We start from the raw sequence: 516 nt of genomic DNA, 5'->3' as shown, positions 1-516 counted from the left end.
TTTTGCACAGCATATTTGATCATAGCATTTTTAAATTGCTTTGCATCTTCAAAAAACATACCAAACTCAATTTCAACATTTTCAGAATCTGGATTGTATGAAGGAAATTTGCATGTACTTGTATTTATTCTAGATTGGTGTTCAACTCCATCAATTTCCTCCTTTTCCGATTCATAACTCCGCATGTCATCGGAGTCATAATACTCACTATCACAACCTTCATCTCGATGTGTTTTCTTTGCCTTCACCTTGCTCTTACTAGATTCACCAAGTTTTTGAATCTGTCTCTCCATCTCAAATTCATCTTCATCTTCATCAGTTTGCTGAGTACGTGCTGTATTTTTCTTACTCTTCCCCTTATCTTTAGCCTTATAGCCTATTTGATAATCACCTTCACCACAACATTGTACATCCACCAACTCATCATCAAAACTCATATCATCTAATTGCCCATTTTCCTGTTCAGTTACACTGTCATTCTCAAATCCTTCCATACTTTTAGATTTTTCAGATTCT

The sequence above is a fragment of the Ipomoea triloba genome, chromosome 16, assembly GCF_003576645.1.
Source record: "Ipomoea triloba cultivar NCNSP0323 chromosome 16, ASM357664v1".
Taxonomy (NCBI): Eukaryota; Viridiplantae; Streptophyta; class Magnoliopsida; order Solanales; family Convolvulaceae; genus Ipomoea; species Ipomoea triloba.
This window is presented reverse-complemented; position numbering follows the sequence as displayed.